This window comes from Herpailurus yagouaroundi, unplaced genomic scaffold, assembly GCF_014898765.1.
Source record: "Herpailurus yagouaroundi ecotype Mexico unplaced genomic scaffold, PumYag 29, whole genome shotgun sequence".
Taxonomy (NCBI): domain Eukaryota; kingdom Metazoa; phylum Chordata; class Mammalia; order Carnivora; family Felidae; genus Herpailurus; species Herpailurus yagouaroundi.
Genome location: NW_024412377.1, coordinates 101,899,177 through 101,919,736, shown reverse-complemented (window position 1 = coordinate 101,919,736; position 20,560 = coordinate 101,899,177). Strand labels below are relative to the sequence as shown.

At 42.9% G+C, this 20,560-nt stretch overlaps 1 protein-coding gene across 4 annotated transcripts in view; it reads left to right on the top strand.

The window, feature by feature from the left end:
- Positions 1 to 1,456: 1,456 nt before the first annotated feature.
- The window catches only part of ARHGEF28 (Rho guanine nucleotide exchange factor 28), a 317,945-nt gene continuing 298,841 nt past the window's right edge, over positions 1,457 to 20,560 (top strand). For all 4 annotated transcript variants that reach the window (XM_040450927.1, XM_040450934.1, XM_040450917.1 and 1 more), the window contains exon 1: positions 1,457 to 1,603. The gene's annotated coding sequence lies outside the window, so the exon portion shown is untranslated. The remainder of the gene's footprint in view (positions 1,604 to 20,560) is intronic.

Sequence of the window (20,560 nt, the reverse complement as noted above, 5' to 3'; positions counted from 1 at the left end):
AGGACAAGGAAAAAATAGAGTGATTCAATACTATGGATGTAAAAAGACTATTAACGACAAGGTCACTAACACATGGATGTTTTTGCTTACCAGAGTTTGGGAACCGTTTTTGTCTGGTAAGTTGATTCAATTCGTCTCCAGCAGACATTTTACAGTTGGAAAAAAAAAATTTTTTTTTGAAAATATTATTGTTTTTATCTTGAGTACCTTGAGGTCTTGGCATGGGCAGGACCGTCTTTAAAAGGGAGTGCCTGAGGCCAGGCCTTGGGTTCATCCCAGTGGGAAATAAAATTAGCTGGGACTGCACCTAGGGGAGGGGGTTAGGAGTGCAGGCCAATCGGGGGGCCCCTTTATGAAGCAGGACGCCAGACCTTTGCCTTGGAACAGGACTAAGGACTTCAGAGGCGGGATCCTGTTGTTCTGCTATCTTCTTCAGGAACTCGGTCAGCAGATCGGGTGAGACAAGGTGAGGCTGCAAAGAGGCACAAATGGCCCAAACGCAGGACAGGTGCTGCAGACAGCTGGGAACAGGTCGGGGGAGGGGAGCTCCTCCTGGCTGACTGTCTTGGTGGCCAGCTTCCTCCATCTACACACCCCTGTCCGGCTCTGTGGGCGGTAGGTCTTCGCAGGAAAAACAAAGAGATTCGAGGTCCTCACAAGAAAAGTCCATTTGGTAACTCTGCCTTTAAAGTTGGTCTCAAGTCTGTGTTTTGGAGGCCTGGCTGACGGAGAAGCTTCTGTGCTCGAGGAGCTAACCGGAAAAGCGCCTTGGATGGTAAGGGAGCCCCTCCCGCGCAGTTTTTCGTGGTGAAAACAGGTTACGGTTCTCATGAGAAATTTGTGAGTTACAATGACTTGCAAGGCAGCCACTAGCCCGCACGAACGCGGAGGGAACGGAGGCTCGCACAGCCCTGGGACACAGGGACGTGAGCCTCAAGAAGAAAGAAGGCGTATGGTTTTCAAGTCACACTTGGGCCACGGCCTGTCACCGGTGTGGTGGCTTTTAAGTGAAGAGCCTGAGCCTCCCCTGGGCATGGCCGGCTCCCTCCTCAGGCGGCGCCGAAGCAAGGTCCGTGGGGGCCCGGGGAGCGCGGGCGCCGCACCCGGGACGCGACCTCGCCCTCCCCCGGCCCCGCAGGGGCCGCGCCAGCCTCCGCCCGACTGGGCGCTCCGGGATGGGGGAGGGAAGGCGAGGCGCGCCGGGAGGCGGGTGGGGGTGGCGGCGGAGACAGCGCGGTCGGGCCGCTTCAGGTTTCGTCCTGGAGCCGGTGGCGGGCGCGGCGGCGGGCGGGCCCGGCCATGTGATGCCGGGGCCGGGAGGTGGGCAGGCGGAGATCCAGTGGCAGCCGGCAGGCGCGGAGGGAGCGGGGGCGGCCCGAGCTGCGGGCGCAGCCAGCCGGCTCCGGGAGCGCGCCCGCGGCTCCGCCCCCTCCGCGCTGGCTCCAGCCTCCGGGGCGGCCGGGCGTTGGCAGCTTCGGGGAAAGCCTTCCCGGCTCCGGGCGGCGGCGGCGGCGGGCCGGGGCGCGTTCCAGACGCCCTCGGGCAGGGCGCGGGCTGCAGCGTCTCGGTGGGGTGCCGGAGGCTGTGGGGGCCCTGGCTCCAGGTAAGTGTTCTTGGGGGCTCCATCCCCCGCGTCTCCCAGTAGCTCAGGGCAGAAAAGTTTGCTCCCGTCGCCCGAGTTCTCTAGCCCAGAAATACTCTCTCCAGGGTCCTGGGGGACGCGAGGGGCAGCAGAAGTGGAAAGGTGGGTGCCGCTGTGAGTTTAGTGGCGCGAGGGATCCTGCCGCCTCATTGCCCCTGGGGGACGGCAACAAGTGCAAAGGGCCGCATCGTCCGGCGCGGCGGCGGCCGCCGCTGTGGAGCCTGGGGTGGTTTGCGCCGCGCGGCCGGGAGCGCACCGAGAAGGCTGTGGCCCCTCTCGTTGCCGCTGGGGGGAGGGGGGGGGTCCCGGGATGGGGGGGTGGAGGCCCGGTCGGGGTCCTTTGAGAGCCACGGAGATGCACTCCTGCGGTGGAGATGGGGGTGGGGGGGGGGCGGCTCGAAAGCTGGTTCCCCATCGGTGTCTTTGCTCCAGCGTGAGGGTCCTTGGTGAGGCTGGGCTCCCAGAGAGCAGACCTCACGGTACCAGCGCTAGCACGCTTTCATATGGAGACATTTGCCGTATTTTCAAAGGCAGCTGCAGACGTTTGATTACGAGGGGCGGTCGGCGTTCCGTCGGATTTTATTCTTACGGGTTTGTGTGCCCCTTGAACATCTGGGATGTGGGTGGTACCCTAACCTTCTCCTGCTTAGAGTTTCCTGAGGGGGTCACAACGATGGGCTTTTGCTCGGCCGAGGAGGCATCCTTTCCTGTCGAGGCTGGGTAGAAGCTGGGTGCTGGGGCCGCCTTGGAAACCCAGCTCTGGTTTCCCAGACGCCCATTAGAGTTCCAGGAGAGAATCCATCTGCCTCCCTAGGAGCCCACAGTGACCCCCCCCCCCCCCATTGGTTACAGCTGGGTGGGTCACGGAAAAGCAGCAACATCTGTGTTTGCCCAGCTTCCTGAAATGACCCCTGCCTGGGTCTACACCAATCTCTGCCGACCCGGAATTATGGTGGTTTACCACCAGACCCGCGCCAGTTGGGAAAGAAAAGAAAAAACGCAAACCTTACAAAAAACAAAACAAAACGACACAAACCCCCGCCCCCCCGCCCCCCCCCCCTCATTTATGGCCCCGGGGGGTCTGTGATTTTCCGAAGCTTTCTCATCCTCTGTTCCTAAGCCCTGGAGCTGTCCGGGAAAGCGAAATCCTGTTTTCAGAACAGAAAGGAGACCTGTCTTTACTAGGTTTTGTGGGTTGCTGTTTGCACATGACCATACAACCAGAGTGAGAACTTAGGGGAAGGTTTCTGCATGAATTCTGGATTTTACGTATATCTTAATAGACCATCTCTATTTGCCTCCTCCTGATTAATGGCCTACCTAACTCCTTTGGACTGTTTGGAGGACCAGAAAGGAAGACTGCGAAAACGTTCTGCAATTGCTTTCTACAGCCTAGTATTCCAGTGTAATGGTCTGTAGGGAACTTTGTGTGATTATTGTGCTCATTAGCTTTGATCAAATAGGAATTGGGATCACATCAGACCTCTGCTTTAGTGGTTGGGAAACTGAGGCACACAGCTTCTGAATGTCCTGGCTAATAGGAGAATGGAGCACAGAATTAGCGTTGGATCTGCTTCTGACCGTTTTCTTCCTTATCACAACCGTATAACCTGGTCAACCAAGAACAGGTTATGTAACAGGTGTCATTAGATTTTGCTTCGAAGCACCTGTCCTGCCCTTGAAGAAGTTTAGAAGCATTTAAAGAGGGAAATGGTAATAAAGGCTCGATGAAATTTCATCAGTGGCTTCATTTGGGGTTAACACCTTTTTTTTTAAAACGTGTGCAGTGCGTAAGAGTTGAGAATATTTTCTTGTACTTTTATTTTTATTTTTTTTAATTTTTTTTTTCAACGTTTATTTATTTTTGGGACAGAGAGAGACAGAGCATGAACGGGGGAGGGGCAGAGAGAGAGGGAGACACAGAATCGGAAACAGGCTCCAGGCTCTGAGCCATCAGCCCAGAGCCCGACGCGGGGCTCAAACTCACGGACCGTGAGATCGTGACCTGGCTGAAGTCGGATGCTTAACCGACTGCGCCACCCAGGCGCCCCTTTCTTGTACTTTTAAAATGTTCTGTGGTGGCTAAGACGAATTAGGTAGAAATTTGAGGTGAGCTCTGATACATGACCTTGGGTGTATGCCATATGAGAAAAGGAAAAGTATCCTCAAAAGGTATTAAAGCTGGAACACAATACGTTTATGTTTGGCATTGTGTATAAAAACAAGTACTATATTGGTACTTAAGCTCTAACTTGAAGTCTGGCCAGAGTTTATTACTAAGCAGACTGTACCGAAAAATAAATGCTATAAATATTGGAAAACCCTGATTGGGGTTTGGCTACAATGGTATTGCCAAATTACTCTGGTAAATGATGGTAAAGCCCAAATTACTCTAAAACTCCTAGGCTGACTAATTGTATTCTGTGTTAATTTACTGATTAGATAGGACAGATGAAGTTGATAAAGGTTTTGTGTAATTGCATTTGTACTTTCATTGTTTTAGTTGAACAGAGAAGCAACGGGATAATTTTCTCATGTGACTTTAAGATTTGTTACAAAGAGGGACGCCTGGGTGGCTCAGTGGGTTGCGTGTCTGACTTCACCTCAGGTCATGATCTCTCAGTTCGTGGGTTCAATCCCTGTGTCAGGCTCTATGCTGAAAGACCCTGCTTTGGATTCTGTGTCTCCTTCTCTCACTGCCCTCCCCCCCGCCCCCACTTGTGCTCTGTGTTTTAAAAATGAATAAATGTTAAAAAATAATAAAAAAGATTTGTTAGGAAGAGATGGGTCAGGTTGGGTAATTGTTATTTTGGGTTCTAAATTTCTATGGATTTCACATCTAAGGCAATACTGGTCTAAGTTCAGAGTTTTTAGGGTCTGTTGTATTTTGAGTGGACTTTTGCACACTTGATACTCAGACTTTTGGTAAAATGTCAGGTACCTTTATGTGATAGTACATCTTAATCAACTGTAATTTTGTCCTTAATTTGATCTTGGCACAATAGTAATTTGCTTATTTCTAGCATTACTGTTCCTGGACTGCTTCTCCTGGATAACCAAGATAATGAGATTTGACATAATTTTTTAAATGAGGGAAAGCGAAAATGTCACGTAATTGAATATTGGGCATTTGTTCCAGTGATATTTGTTTTGAACTGTTTTATCATATGTACTTCTATCCTTCAGAGGTGATTTCTCCTTAATTTTTTTTCCTGAATTTGAGGTTTGACTTCTTCTTCTTTTTTTTAGTTTTTTAAAAACTTAAAAATGTTTGTTTATTTTTGAGACAGCACGAGCGGGGTACTGGCAGGGAGAGAGGGAGACACAGGATCTGAAGCAGGCTCCAGGCTCTGAGCTGTCAGCGCATAGCCCAATGCAGGGCTCGAACTCACGGACCATGAGATCGTGACCTGAGGTGAATTCAGATGCTTAACCGACTGAGCCACCCAGGCGCCCCTAAAAGTTTTTTTTAATGTTTTATTTATTTTTAGAGAAGGAGAGAGAGAGAGAGAAAAAGCACGTGCGTGCGCCTGCAAGCAAGTGGGTTTGGGGTAAAGAGAGGGGGGCAGGAGATCTGAAGTGGGCTGTACGCTTACAGCAGCAAGTCCCAGCCTGAGGTGGGATCCAAACTCCTCCAAACCTTTGATCATGACCCCAGCTGAAGTCACACACTCAACTGAGCGAGGCGCCCCTTGAGGTTTGACTTGTGTAGGAAGTTAATGTAAAAGTAAGGTTTCTTGAGAGGAAAACCTTGTATCTATGAGTGAAGGCCAGCATTGGTGGAGACCAGCAATGTCAGGTTTACTTTCCTTGATAGCGTGTCTAGAAGAGACCCTCTAAACCAGTCCGCAGGTAAAATTCTGCCGTGTTTCAAGAGGCAGGCTTTGTTTGAGAGGTGTGCACATGACCATTTTACTGTCTTGAAAGATACCTCAAGGGTTAACTAAGTCTGTATATTAAAATTCATAGACCTTCCCTTCATATGTTAATCGAGAGGTAAATTGCCTGCTAATGACTTTATGGTTGAGCTCCTAATTTCATTGGCAAACACGAGTTACCATGCCCTTGTGCGTAAAGGCTTGCTCCTTTTCTTACATCACTTTATAACTTCTTTAAATCTATAACAAAGCGAATAGCATTGGGGACTCTGGAGCCAGACTGTCTAGTTAGCCCACCTTGGCTCTGTCCTGGTTGTATGATGCTTCTCTGCCTGAGGTTTTCCATGGGTAACATGGGGATAATCATTGTAACCTGCCCCTTCGGGTTGTTGTGAGAGTCAGTGAGTTAATTCACAGCCTTTCTAGAAGTGCCTGGCAGAGAGGAAGTTCTAGAAAGCATTGGTGATTATATTTGTAACAAATGGTAAATAGGCAATTACAGAGTTTTAGCTTTAGCAGGTTTTCCAGGTTTCAGAAAGCAGTGAGAGGTCAGTGTGAAGGTGCCTAACTCAGGAGTCCGGGATGGAGATGGCCTGTGATCTCCCAGCTGTATGAGTGTGGCCAAGTATGACCCCTCTCGGGGTCTCCATTTCCTCCTCTGGTAAAACAGAGTAGACTGGATGGTCTCTAAGGACCTGCCAGTTGTCACAGTGTAAACTAATAAAATTCAGAAGGTGGGCATTTGTCAGTTCAGCCTTATTATCTTGGGCAACGCTGCCAGGAATGTACCGTCCCCAGGGTTGATACAGTACCTGCAGTAGTCTGTGAGCATTTTGATGGGATGTGGACTATTAAGACCATTAACTTCCCTCCTCTTCTTCCCCAGACGGTCATAGGTTGAAATGACTGTATTATCTTTCTGGACTTAGTCCAGAGAGATTTTACACATCAAAGTCTAGATCCCATGCATGCAGGTCATAGGCCACCCTGCTCCCTTTATTCCAAAGAGCTCCCTGTATTTTAAAGCGGTAATATGGCTCTTGGAAGCCGAGAGATAAGCTGGTGGATGTTTTCTGAATTTTATGATAAAGATTCCACATCTGATAAACAGGAAAGCCCTAGCAGGAATACTGTATGCTCCAGGACTTGGAGCACAGGAGGTCTTATTAAGGACTTAAAAGTAGTGGTGAAGGGGCACCTGGGTGGCTTAGTCGGTTGAGTGTCTGACTTCAGCTCAGGTCATGATCTCATGGTTCGTGAGTGAGAGTCCTGTGTCCGGCTCTGTGCTGACAGCTCCCAGCCTGGAGCCTGCTTTGGATTCTGTGTCTCCCACTCTCTCTACCCCTTAGCCACTCATGCTCTGACTCTGTCTCAAAAATAAATAATAAAAAAAAAAGTATTGGTGAAGATCAAGAGGTTCCACTGGGGCAAATTTCTGTCTTGTGTGGTCCCCTCCCACCCTTTGTTTGTGTTGTCTCCTGGCTCTTTGTCAGTTTCCCTCCTTTTCTTGAGCCTCCTGGTTTGCTGTATGACCAGATGTTAGTTTCAAATGGTAGGAGATGCTCAGTGATGGAAATTGTGGCTCCTTACTTTGAGCCCCAACCCAGGATTCCAAGCTTGGTGGTTTGTTGTTATCACCTGAATTTAGAATCTCTGGTGGGCCTAGCCTTTTAAAAAACATTTTTTTTAATGTTTATTTTTGAGAGAGAGACCGAGTGTGAGTGGGGGAGGGGGAGAGGGAGAGAACCCGAAGCAGGCTCCAGGCTCTGCCATGTCAGCACAGAGACTGATGAGGCGCTTAAACTCACAAGTTGTGAGATCATGACCTGAGCCGAAGTCAGGTGCTCAACTGAGGCGGTCCTGGCCTTTTTTATAAAGGTGATAGACCTGGGTTTGCTATCTATTTCCTAACCTTGAGGGATTTCTGGCATTCTACTTTTGAAAATTTTCAGTAAGGGATTTTTCTCATGGACTTCCTTTTCCCTATGGGCATGTCATTTGTCCCCTGCTGCCTCTTGTGGACTCTCTACTTACATTAACTACAACTAATAACTGCCTATGGAATAGGCTGTATGCCTGCTAACCGTTCTCACCTCACGTTTGGTCTCTTTTCTGTTCTTCTTAAAATCTGTTGCAGTCTTCAAAGCAAGCTCAAGCTTACTTCTTCTCAATCTTCTTTTTTACTAATCTTTTGACCAGATTAATACAACTGAACTCTTTCCCTTCCGAACTCGTTAATACTTGGCTGGTCGCTCATATTTATCACTGATCACCTGCCCCTGCTTTCCTTTGGGCTCCTATGTGTTAGTCTTGACTTTCCAACCTAACTATAAGCTCACTGAAAGCAGGAGCCCTGATTTAAGCTGCCTTGTAGGGTGCTCAGGTTGGTAATTTTGCTCTCATGTCTACAAGTCCTTTTAGTTTACAGCATTCCTGCAGGGCTAATGGCAATGTTTTCCTGTGTATCAGGTATGGGTTGCATTAGAAAATACTGGGATGCAGAGGAAGAGGGGTAAAGGTTGCTCAGGACATTAGATGACTAGTCTTTCTCAGATGTAAATGGGCAGTTGCACAGGCCTCTTAAGAAATTGTTCAGGGGTGCCTGAGTGACTGAGTTGGTTAAGCATCTGACTCTTGGATTTGGCTCAGTTCATGATTTTGTGTTGGTGGGTTGGAGCCCCATGTTGGCCTCTGTGCTGTCAGTGAGGAACCTGCTGGGGATTTTCCCTCAGCCCCTGCTCTCTCTCCCTCTCCTTCTTTCTCTTATAATAAATTAACTTAAAAAATTGTATGTTCAGTCTGGGAAAATAAATTTCTTGGCTAAAGTCAGAGTCTTAGGATTGAGAGAAACCTGAAAGTTATTCTTTAGTTTCTAGCAGGTGCACCATCCCCCTGTGTAGCTTACTACTGAATATTTGACCACTTGAATACTGTCCTTGAATACTTGGAGTGATGGGGAGCTAATAATCACAAAGACCCCCCCCCCAATCTAACTTTTCTCCCCCTCAAGTTGATAGATAAATATAAGCGTATGTATTGAGAGTGTACAACATGATGACTTATTACATATGTTGGGGAAGGATAATACTTATGTCATACAGTGAAGTTCTTCGTGTATGTGGTGAGAATGCTTAAGATCTTCTCTCAGGAAATCTCAAATAGACAATACTGGATTAACTCCAATACCATATTAATTATAGTTAGCATGCTGGATATTAGATCCTCAGAACTTAGTCTTTAAGGTCAAAAGGTACAAATTTTGAGTTGTGTGTTCCCATTTCCTCATTTCTTCCAGCCCCTGGCAACCATCATTCAATTCTGTTACAATTAAACTGGCTTTTTATTAAAAAAAAAGATTCCACATGTTATTCATAGTATACACTATTTGTCCATGCCTTGCTCATTTCACTTGCATAATGCATTCCAGATTCATTGTTGTTGTTACAAAAGGCAAGACTTTGCTTTTCTCATGGCTGAGTAGTATTCCATTGTGTATATATACCCTACTTTCTTCACCCATTCATCGGTTGATGGAAACTTAGGTTGAATTTTGTCGAATGCTTTCTTTGGATCTTTTGAGGGTCAGATTTTTATGAAAGCATTGTATCACATTTATTGACCTTTTTATTTAATGTGTTGATCCCTATAGATGCTTTTTTTTTTTTAAATTTCCACACACTGGGATTCCCTCTTCCACTCCACAACTTTCTTCTTGTCACTGATACCTACTTTTATATCATAACGTTTGGAAAAGATACTTGATATTTCAGTTATCTTCAATTTGTTAGGACACATTTTGTTTTTTTTAAAAAACGATCTATACTTGAGTAGACTGTGTGTGCTTGAATAATGTGTATTTTGCTGCTGTTGAATGGAATGTTTGTTTATGTTAGGTCCTTTTGGGCTACAGTGTACTTAGGATCCACTCTTTCCTTAGTGATTTTTTCTGTCTGGATGATCTATGCATTGTTGGAAATGGGTTATTGAAGTCTCCTAGTACTATTGCTTTGCTGTCTATTTCTGTCTTCATACCTGTAAAATTAATGTTTAGGCTTTCTCATAGTAGGTACACATAAAATTGTTAAATCTTGTTGATCAATTGGCTTATATTATTGTATAATGACCTTACTTGCCTCTCATTATCAATTTTGATCTAACCTTTGTGTCCTAAGTATAGGGATCCCTGCTTTCCTTCAGTTTCCATTTGTGTGGAATGTCTTTCTGTCCTTGCACTGTTAGCCTGTGAGTATTCTTCAAGGTTGAATCTTCTAGGCAGCCATACTTGGGTCTTAGTTTTTTTTGTTTATTCATTCAGCTGCACTGTTTAAAATTTAAACCATTTACATTTAGAGTACTGTAGAGTCCTTATTGCTAGAGAAAAACTTCCTCTTGACATTTACTTAATTGCTTTCTGATTATTTTCTAGTTGCTTTTTTCTCTTCTCATGTAGTCCCCCTTGGTGAATTGATAGGGCTTTCAGGGGTTCTCCTATGCTTTTCCATGTGGGGTGAAATCCCTCTAGGGGACTGTTATTGGCACTAAGCTACTCTCGACTGGTGGGATGGAATGAATGACACAGGTCAGATGCTTCCTATGCTCTTTATGGCCATCCTCCATTTTTTTTTAGCTCCATAGGATTTCTCTTGCTTTTCAGGAGAATGCAAAACTTTCCCAGAGCTATTTTTGTTGGTTTGTAGTTGTTTGTTCTTGGGGGATAAATGCTGGCACTGCCTAGTTCTCCATCTTGTTGGCATCACCTCCCTGTCCCCAGTGTATCTTTGGAAAGATTAGTCTGCTATACTTAATGAAGGAGAGAATTGTTTTTATCATAGTTTGTTGATGAGGGACCATTCTGAACAATTGACTTTCATGACCTCCCCTTAGATTTAAGAACATGAATTAGTAGCCTGCTTTCAAGTCTTCTAAATTAGAAAAGAAAAACCTGTTCAGCTTTGCTTAAGTAACAGGATTTTGAATCCACTCCCCACCCCGGGATACTGAATATACCCCAGTTTGCTATGGTTCTTAAAGTGCAGTACTTTCAGAAGCTGTTTGACAGCACAGAGCATGGTAGAACCATTCACACTCTTGGCTAACTGTCCCCCCCCCCGTCCCCTTCTAGGAAGGTGGTAAGGCCTCATGGTTAGGATTACTAGCTTCAGGTCAGAGCCGAGGACACTTCTGGCTCCACTCCTTCCTACCTTGTCTTGGGGAAGTCACTTAAACTTTAAATTCTGATTTTAGCTATTACTCTCATAGTTTTGTGAGGAGAACTCCATAAGATAGTCTATGGAAAGTGCTTAGCACAGAACCTAGGATAGAATGATTGCTTGGGGCGCCTGCGTGGTTCATTTGGTTAAGTATCCGACTTCTGCTCAGGTCATGATCTCACAGTTTGAGTTTGAGCGCTGCAGTCAGGCTCTGTGCTGACAGCTCAGAGCCTGGAGCCTGCTTTGGATTCTGTGTCTCCTCCTCTCTCTGACCCTCCCATGCTCATGGTCTGTCTCTCTCTGTCAATAATAAATACATGTTAAAAAAAAAAACTAAAACTAAAAAAAAAATGATTGCTCAAATGAAGGCATTTCAACTATGGTACTTCTAAATAGCATTACTGACTCTTGATGGTCCGTTATCTCATAATTACCAAGTTTGTTTGTTTTTTTAAACACCTGTTGTTCTGAGCAGACTTGGGCAATTGGTTTCTTAATCCTATGAACAGAACTGAATTTCTCAAAATTAATTTCCTGTATTTGGCTCTTTAACCTTTCAAGGTGTTTTAGATGGTTAAACTTACTACTTTTAGTTCTAAGTTTTGCAATGGTTTAATGAGTGTTTCTTTAATGCTTTAATGAAATAATAACACTATTATCTAGGCTAAAATCCTAGTCCTGAAGGCAGGGTAATTTGGTGTTTGTATACAAATTTCAGATTGACGTCTACCAATTTCTGATAGAGTTCAACTAGTTACTGTTGTACTAGGATCAAAGTTTTAACCTTCCATCTTTCATTAGAAACTACACAATGGGGTGAGGTTATTCTCAAGTGACTTCATCTTAGGAGATCTACACTGGTTCCAAGTGGCCACTGTTTCTTCTTTGAGGTATTCAGACATTAGCCTTCTAATAATCTGCTGTGGCAACTTGTTTAGGATCAAAAGAGACCTCTTGGATCTACAGCTTGTAGAATCTGCCTGTTTGAAAATTGGAATGACCGGGGCTCCTGATTTCGAGCCCTGCGTTGGGCTCTGTGCTAACAGCTCAGAGCCTCGTGCCTGCTTTGGATTCTGTGTCTCCCTCTCCGCCCCTCTCCCGCTCACACTCTGTCTCTGTCTCTCTCAAAGGTAAATAAACATTAAAAAAAAAAAATTGGAATGACAGGTCCCTGTCTTACAGGTGAAACCCATCATTTTCCATAGTTGCTAATAGATTATGGCTGGGAAATCACATAGGATTCTTAGATTTTTTTTTTAATCATCATTTTTTTAATGTTTATTTATTCTTTTTTTTTTTTAATTTTTTTTCAACATTTATTTATTTTTGGGACAGAGAGAGACAGAGCATGAACGGGGGAGGGGCAGAGGGAGAGGGAGACACAGAATCCGAAACAGGCTCCAGGCTCTGAGCCGTCAGCCCAGAGCCCGACGTGGGGCTCGAACTCACGGACCGCGAGATCGTGACCTGGCTGAAGTCAGACGCTTAACCGACTGCGCCACCCAGGCGCCCCTAATGTTTATTTATTCTTGAGAGAGAAAAACTGAGTGTGAGAAGGGGAGGGGCAGAGAGAGAGGGAGACAGAATCTGAAGCAGGCTCCAGATTCTGAGCTATCAGAATAGAGGCTGATGTGGGGCTTAAACCCACAAACCACGAGATCATGACCTGAGCCAAATTTGGATGCTTCACCAATTGAGTCACTTAGGCACCCCTTAATTTAAATTTTATTTATTTATTTATTTATTTATTTATTCACTTATTTTCACATACAGTGAAATAATAGTTGGGTATATAAGCTCCTTCTAATCTGTATTTTTGTACCTTTTTGGGTAAATACCTAATAGTGCAATTGATGGATTTTAGGGTAGTTCTTCTTTTTAATTTTTTGAGGAACCTCCCCTCTCTAGAGTGGCTGCACCAGTTTGCATTCCCACCTACGTGCAAGAGGGTCCCCTTTTCTCCATATCCTCGCCAACACTTGTTGTTTCTTGCATTGGTAATTTTCGCCCTTGGGCCAGGTGTGAGGTGGTATCTCGTTGTGGTTTGGATTTGTATTTTCCTGATGGTGAGTGGTGATGAACATCTTTTCATGTGTCTGTCAGCCCTCTGAATGTCTTCTCACATAGGATTCTTCATATCTCCATGTGTCTAGCAGCCTGGAACTTAAAGCAATTTAATGGTTTCTTCACGAAGGAGTTTCCACTTAGAGATGTTCTTTATGTCCTCCTCAACTGGAAAATCATTTCCCTCAAAGAGGAGATGAATTTTAAATAGAGAAAAATCCTCTATATCATTCATTTCATACCAGTCCTAAGCAGACCTATTTATCTCCTCTCTGATGTTCTGGCTTAAAAATAAATGGAAATAAAGATCTTAGTGTTTTTCTTTTTCTTTTTTCCTTTTCTTTTTCCTTTTTCCGTTTTTCTTTTTACTCCTCACTCCCCTCAGGTTATTTGGGGCTTTGGTTTGCCTGGCCTAACTCTTCAGAGCCTGACAGGCTAATTCTTTGAGTAACAGAAGCAGAAAAGGGAGTAAAAAAAAAACTATTCTTACCTTTGTGTGGAAAACCACACCAAACTAGGAATCAGGAGGCCTGCTTTTAGTCTTGAGCTCCTAGACTGTGAAGGTCTCTCCATCCATCCAGAGAATGCCTATCCTTTCCAAATGGGAGGTTCTTGGTTTTTCCTATGACCTGATTTCTTTAGGCAGTGATTTCATTGAAAGGTGGGTGGTGGCACATGGGATGAAATGGTAGGGCAATTAAGGCCCGGTTTTATCATTCAGTAGAAAGTATAATCTATCTCCCTCTTGTTCAGAAAAAGCCACTTTCATAAGAATCAACTCCGCTGACATTTTTGTGTAGGGCTTTCCTGTACCTGCCAGATTTGTAACTGGTCAGAAATTCTCACAGGTGGATTTCCGGAAGTACCTTTTGTACGAGTTACCACAGTCCTTAGAAACTTAGAAAGTTTCCTGCTGTCCACGCCTCATTCTTAGAGGCAAGTGACAACACACACAGCCTGTTTTCAACATTTTAATAGGTTTTTAACTGATGGATTATTAAGGGGGAATACAGTAGAAGCAACTGGTTTTTTTTTTTTTTGTCACCCTAAGTTGTTTAATAAAACTTGCTTTGTTTCTTTTGATCACCAGAACTATTGAGAGCCTCCTCATTGAAAATCAGTGTTAAGAATCTTTCAAATCTTAGCCATTGGATCTAATTATTACTTGAGGGTTACCTAGGTACTAATTTGGACTGAAATAGTTTATTATGAGATAAAGGTCTCATGTCTTTTTTTTTTAGCTTCATAAAATTTTACTTGCCTCTTTTTACATAAGATTTTAATCTATTGCACATATAAATTGTTTTGCAATAAAAATGAATAATCAAGGCTTTCTTATCTACAGAAAATCTCAAATTAACTTTTTACTTGGCTCGTCTTACAAAAACAGGAATTTATAGTACGGAAAGCCCAACTTTACCATGAACAGTTGAAGAAAAATCACATCTTGAAGAATGCCAAGCATAATTTGGATACTTCAGAATATGCCATTTTGAAAAAGAGAATGACCTGTGTCTGTCATGTGCACCTGAATCCCTCTATCATTCTCTCTAGTTCCTGATGGATTATGGCTGGGAAATCAAGGTGTGTCTTTTTTGTATTAAAATGAAGAATAAGGGCTCCTGCATGGCTCAGTCATTAGGCATCTAACTTTGGCTCAGGTTATGATCTCATGGTTCGTGAGCTTGAGCCTCTCTTGTCTCTCTCTCTCCCTGTCTACCTCTCTCTGTGCACCTTGTGAGATCCCCCCCCCCCACTCTCCCCCGGTCTCTCTGCCTCTCACTCGAGCCCTCTCTCTCTTTCTCAAAAAATAAATGAAGAATGAGCATTTTTTCCTTTCACATTGATAGTAGGAAAATTTATCTTCATAGGCTGTTAGGGCATCTTTGTTGATAAGCAGAAATTAAAAGTAACAAAATGTTAATTTTGTGCTATTTTTTTTAAGCTTCATTTATTAGAGCGAGTGTGTGAGCAAATGGGGGAAGGGCAGAGAGAGAGCAAGAGAAAGAGAGACTCCCAAGTAGGCTCCATGCTAACAACATGTGGGACTCGAACTTTCTAACCATGAGATCATGACCTGAGCTGAAATCCAGAATGGGATGACCAACTGACTGAGCCACCCAGGTGCCCCTGTGACATTCATTTAAGTGTGGTGGTAGGTTCTGTGCAAGAAGAAAGTTTTTAAAGTCTGAGTATAACAGAGGCTGGAACAGAAGTGGAATTTGGGTTGAAATCTTAGCACTGCTACTGACTTACCAGGTGGGTCATGTGATCTCTTTGATCATTGATGGCCTTACTTCAAATCCATGGGGTTGGGTCAAGCCCGTCTCTTTGGTGTGTCCCATTCCTAGGCTTTGTTCTGTGGAGGTAATGATGGTGTCTTAGGTATCCCTTTGATTACTAGCCCAATGCTTAGTTCTCATTGCATTTTAAGGCACTTAGTTGGCAGCATCTATATTGTTAAGGAAGTTGGGTTTGTAGTGTTGTATCTATCACAGGGAGAAATGCTTGCTCATAGCTTGAGATTTCCCATGTTGTTGTTTGTACCTCACTGCTCATGAAATATTTAATCAGCCAGTAGTAATCTAGCAATTACTTCATTTATTAAAAAAATTTTTTTTAAATGTTAGAGAAACAGAGTGCAAGCTGGGGAGGGGCAGAGAGAGAGGGAAACACAGAATCCGAAGCAGGCTCCAGGCTCTGAGCTGTCAGCACAGAGCCCAGTATGGGGCTCGAACTCACAAACCGTGAGCTCGTGACCTGAGCCAAAGTTTGACGTTTAACCAACTGAGCCACCCAGGTGCCCCACGGTGACTGTAAATTGAATTCTAAGATGACTGAAAGTGGATCTTAATTTGACTTTCGCGATGGACCTTAATTTACTTATATGTCCATTCATCTAGGCTAGGTGCAGAATATGTCCTGAAATGCAGAGCGTTTTTGATGTCAAATTTTAGCTAAAATAAAGGTTGTAATTCATTTTCTTTCCTTTCCTCTCTCTTTTCTCCGTTCTTCTTCACTCTCCCTTTCCTTCCATCTTCCCTACTTTTGTTCCTAACACTTAATTTGGTTTTACTGTTTTCCACAAGAGGTATAGCAAATATCTAAAACCTCTTCTATTTCATGTATCTCCTATTTATACTAAAGAAGACACACTTGTCCTCATAAAAATAGTGATGTTTTTAAGGGATGACGTTCTTTCTAGTTTTCAGTGAACCTCCTGATAAAGATAACTTGTTGATGTTTTGGAAATGGGACATTATTGTGCTGGGAACTTTACTTGGTGGTTATAGGGGCTCTAAATCCTCTTATCCAGGCATACTTGGCAAAGTATTTCCACTCGGGAGTGTTGGAGAGTTACTTTTGAGTTTTGACCCTTCAGTGATTTGAGGTTAGTATCATGTAACTATTAATTCCTACAAGGGAGGCACATACTGGATACTGGAGGCTTAGTGGTAAGAGGCTTGTTACAACCAAATCAGCAGCCATTAATGCACATAAATACGTTGTGGTGTGAGATGGTGTGGGGCAGGGCATTCTCAGCAGCCTGGTATGATGGGGACCAAAGTATCGTCCACTTTTTCCCGCTATTCCAGTGTTCTAAATCTATATTATCAATATGTATTTGTGTCAGTGATAATGAAAATAAGCAAATTTAAGAAATAAACATTTTAATGAAATTCTGTACTTCATTGTAGTTCACACATAAAATTGGAATGCCTGTCAATTGGCAAAATTCCATCACAAACACTTGAATGTCAAAACTTACTGTGTTACCCATGCACCCCAATGTTTATAGCAGCACTGTTGACAGTAGCCAGAGTATGGAAACAGCCCAAATATTCACTGACAGATGAATGGATAAAGAAGATGTTGTGTGTGTGTGTGTGTGTGTGTGTGTGTGTGTGTGTAAACGCGCGCGCGCGCACACACACACACAATGGAGTATTTCTCTACAATCAAAAAGAATGAAATACTGCTATTTGCAACAAAGTGGATGGAACTAGAGGGTATTATGCTAGGTGAGATTAGAGAAAGACAAATATCATATGACTTCACTCGTGGAATTTAAGATACAAAACAGATGAACATAAGGGAAGGGAAGCAAAAATAATATAAAAACAGTTGGGGACACAACATCAGAGACTTAAATATAGAGAACAAACTGAGGGTTACTGGAGGGGTTGTGGGTGGGTGGGATGGGCTGAATGTGCAAGGGGTATTAAGGAAGACACTTGTTGAGATGAGCACTAGATGTTATACATAGGGGATGAATCCCTGGAATCTACTCCTGAAATCATTTTTGCACTGTATGCTAACGAACTTTGATGTAAATTTAAGAACAATAACCTATAAAAAATTAAAAAAAAAAAAACCTTATTGTGCTACCTAAAGAAGAAACCCTTTCAAATTTGGGGTTATGTTGTAAATGTTTAACTTAGCCACGGGTTAGAAAGTTGGGTGTTAGAAAAGACTTCTTTGTTCCAATTTATTTTGGCAATATGCTTGTAATAACTTTACATCTTGAATTTATATGGGAAAACCTAGCTTTGTGTACATCCTAATTACAGACGTTTGAAAATTGAAACAATTTTAAAAAATTCGGGAAATTTTGAGAAAGGTCTTTGTGTTGTGCTTCATGTCAAGATCAAACGGATTCTCAAGTTTCTACTGGGAACAGTCTCAGGCTAAGCACTGCACCACTCTGAATTACATCGATGGCCACAGCTGTAGCCAAAACTGAACTTGAGGAGGTAAACGATAGTGCCATTGAACAGTAGTGTTGTTCATATGCCAAGTACATGCTGGTTTTTACCTGTTTTTGGGCATAGGATCTTTGGAATAACTCAGTAATGAAAATTGAAATTCCTGTGTGCCACAACTGAACCCCAGTAAACTTATGGAGCATTTCAAGTTGCATAGCATTTAAAAGATACTGATGGAATGAATCACCACCTCATGTGTTGTTTTGACAGGAAATGTATCATGTCTCAATAATTTCCTTAAAAATTTTTCCTGCCAGGTGCCTGTTTTCTTCTTGTAAACGTATGCCCACAGAATTCCAAATATGTGGTTGATATTTCCCACTGATGCATTTTGACAGCTCCTCTTTCTTCTTGAGAATGGCTACTGTACTTTTGTTTGTAACGAATTTAAGGCTTCCTACAGGGAAGTGAGAAGGTTTAGCTGCTTTGGAGACTGATGTCCAGCCTGGATGGGTTTGTGTGGTGAGATCTTTTTACAAAGAAAGGGTTAAAAGTGTTGGGGCGCCTTGTTGGCTCAGTGGGTTGAATGTCTGACTTCAGGTCATGATCTTGTGGTTCACGAATGCACGCCCCACCTCAGGCTCTGTTCTGATAGCTCCGAGCCTGGAGTCTGCTTCAGATTCTGTGTCTCCCTCTCTCCCTGCCTGTCCCCAACTTGCATGCATTCTCCCTCTGTCTCTCTCCCTCTCTTAAAAATAAATAAACATTAAAAAAATTATTAAAAAGTAAGTGTTGACAGTCGCGGTCTAATGCCAGATGTACATGAAGTATTACTCATCTATGGAGAGATTAGGGGGGTATATAAAAATTTATTTTAATTCCAGTATAGTTAACATACAGTGTCCTATTAGTTTCAGGTGTTCAATGTAGTGATTCAACAGTTTTATACATTGCTCAGTGCTGCTCATTATAACTGTACTTGTTAATCCCCATCACCTATTTCATCCATCCCCCACCCACCTCCCCTTTGGTAGCCATCTGTTTGTTCACTATAGTTAATCTGTTTTTTGGTTTGTGTGTCTCTTGTTTTTTTCCCCTTTGTTCATTTGTTTTGTTTCTTCACTTCCACATGAGTGAAATCATACGGTATTTATCTTTCTCTGGTTATTTTGCTTAGCATTATACTTTCCAGATCTATCCACGTTGCTGCAAATGGCAATATTTCATTCTTTTTTATGGCTGAATAAAAAGCCATTATACACACACACACACACACACACACACATATATATATATATATATATATATATATATATATATATATATAAATCTTCTTTACCCATTCATTTATCAGTAGACACATTGGCTGCTACCATAATTTGGCTAGTACGAATACTGCTGTAAACATAGGGGTGCTTATGCCCTTTCTTTCTTTCTTTTTTTTTTTTTTTTTGGATATATTCTTTTGAATTCGTGTTTTGGTATTCCTTGGGTAAAAACCCAGTAGTGCAATTACTGGATTGTAGGGTAGTTCTGTTGTTAAATTTCTGAGGACCCTCCATACTGTTTTCCGGAGTAGCTGCACCAGTTTGCATTCCCACCAACAGTGCAAGAAGGTTCCTCTTTCTCTGTATCCTCACTAACTCCTGTTGTTTCTTGTGTTGTTGATTTTAACCATTCTGACAGGTGTGAGGTATCTCATTGTGGTTTTGATTTACATTTCCCTGATGATGAGTAGTGTTGATTATGTTTTCATGGGTCTGTTGGCCATCTGGATGTCTTCTTTGGAAAAATGTTCATGTCTTCTGCCCATTTTTTAATTGGAATATTTGTTTTTTGGGTGTTCCTTATATCTTTTGGATACTAACCCTTTATTGGCTGTGTCATTTGCAAATATCTTCTCCCATTCAGTAGGTTGTCCTTCAGCTGTTCGTTTCTTTTGCTGTGCAGACGCTTTTTATTTTGATGTAGTCCCAATAGTTTATTTTCTTTGCCTCAGAAGACATATATAGAAAAATACTGCTATGGCCAATGTCAAATTACTTACCTGTGCTCTCTTGTAGGATGTTGATGGTTTCAGGTCTCACATTTCTGTCTTACATCCATTTTGAGGTTAGTTTTGTGTATGGTGTAAGAAAGTGGTCCGGGTTCATTTTTCTGCATGTTGCTGTCCAGTTTTCCCAGCACCATTTGTTGAAGAGGCTGTTTTTTCCCATTGCATATTCTTGGTTCTTTTGTCAAAGATTAATTGAGCATATAATCGTGGCCCTTTTCTGGGCTTTCTGCCCTTTTCTGCTGATCTATGTGTCTATTTTTGTGCCAGCATTTTACTGTTTTGACTACTGCAACTCCAGCTTTTTTGTTTTTCAACCTTGGTTTGGCTATTCGGTGTCTTGCGGTTCCATATACATTTTAGAATTGTTTGTTGTGGTTCTGAAAAAAAAAATGATGGCATTTTGATAGGGATTGCATTAAATCTGCACATTGCTTTGGGTATTATGAACATTTTTTTTTTTTTTTTGCGGGGGGTGGTAATAGGGACATTTTAACAATATGCTTATAAACCATGAGTGTGGAATACTTTTCCATTTGTGTTGTCTTCCGTTTCTTTCATTACTGTTTTATAGTTTGTACAGTACAAGTCTTGCACCTCCTTGGTTAAGTTTATATCCTATTTTTGGTGCAGTTGTAAATGGGGTTGCTTTCTTAGGTTTTCTATCTGTTGCTTCATTATTAGTGTAGAGAAATGCAGTGGATTTCTGAACATTGATTTAGTGTCTTGCGACTTGACTGAATTCATTGATCAGTTTGAGTTGTTTTTTAGTGGAGTCTTTAGGGTTTTCTGTACATACTGTCATGTCATCTGCAGATAGTGAACGTTTTACTTGTTCCTTACCAATTGGGATGCCTTTTATCCTTTCCTATTTTATGCATACAAGTAATTAAGCACAATGTTCTTTTACAATGAGCATGAGTTCCCTTGAAGTAAAATAAATGAAAAAATATCAAGGAAGTACCTATGTTAAGCCAGGTGCTATTCAAGGCAATATGAGAGATATG